This window comes from Otolemur garnettii, unplaced genomic scaffold, assembly GCF_000181295.1.
Source record: "Otolemur garnettii isolate 467f Iridium unplaced genomic scaffold, OtoGar3 scaffold00074, whole genome shotgun sequence".
Classification (NCBI taxonomy): domain Eukaryota; kingdom Metazoa; phylum Chordata; class Mammalia; order Primates; family Galagidae; genus Otolemur; species Otolemur garnettii.
In genome coordinates, this window is record NW_003852469.1 from 4,602,535 (window position 1) to 4,603,670 (window position 1,136).

General features: G+C 46.8%; 1 protein-coding gene across 1 annotated transcript in view; it reads right to left on the reverse strand.

The window, feature by feature from the left end:
- The window catches only part of DOCK5 (dedicator of cytokinesis 5), a 196,041-nt gene that overhangs the window by 65,593 nt on the left and 129,312 nt on the right, over positions 1 to 1,136 (reverse strand). The window lies entirely within an intron of this gene.

A 1,136-nucleotide genomic window follows, 5' to 3' on the forward strand; every position in this document is an offset into this window, starting at 1 on the left:
GACAGGGAAACGTCCCATACATGACCGGGAAACGAAACGTCCCATACATGACAGAGAAACGTCCCACACACGACCAGGAAACGTCCCACTCGTGACAGGGAAACGTCCCACTCGTGACAGGGAAACGTCCCACACACGACAGGGAAACATCCCCTACCTGACAGGGAAACGTCCCACACACGACAGGGAAACGTCCCACACGTGACAGGGAAACGTCCCACACACACGACTCTTCACGCACGTCTCTCATTGTTTACTCTGGTTCAACTTCTAGGAGTCAAATTGCTGGGCCAAATGAAGGGCCTGAAGACATTTTAAAATCTTCTTCCGTAAATATCACACCCCTTAGCCCATGAGCAGTTTATGATATTTACTTTTTCCGTAACAAGGGGTTACATGACTGGTACAATTTCGTCCTGTCTTCTGTGGCGCTCAGGATGCTTCCTGGGCTAGTTTTTGGGGAGTCTGCTCTAACTATTCCCTATGACTCCGCCCTCAGCATCACTCTGCTCCATCCAGCCACTTGTCCACGTTGAAACACTATCCTTACTCTGTAGGCAACCATGATTCCTCAAAACAAACCCAAAGCTGACCTCTTCCAAAGACTGACCAGGATCTGGCCCTGAGAGCACCTCACACCTAAGCTGTTTTCTCTACCTCGGCCGTCCATAAAAAGGGCTTTAGGCCCTTCACCCAATCTGTCTACAAGGCCAACGGCTGTAACCCTCTACATCGCATATTCAAGATAGAATTTCTAAAGCAAGTCCCCTGGGCAGCTAATTCTTGGTTTATTTTTTAAGCAGGGCTTTGCAGACATTACATAAATAAATAAGAAGCTGTTACTGATACACATGAGAGAGGTTAAAATCGGCATGAAGGATTTGAAGGAGAAAGAAGGGAAGCCTCTTGGAATTATTCAGCTGATTTTATGGAAAATCCTTGACTCTTGGAAAAAGACAGGAAAAAGAGAAACGTATGGGGCCGGGGGACACTGAAAGTCTAACAGGAAATCCCGCCACCCCTGTTGAGACAGGAGACCGATTATATTCCTTTACCATCACCCCTCAGCCCTTATTACCAACATATCCCGTGGCATACACTATACAGAAGGCATTATCAGAGCTCTTTTTTTTTTT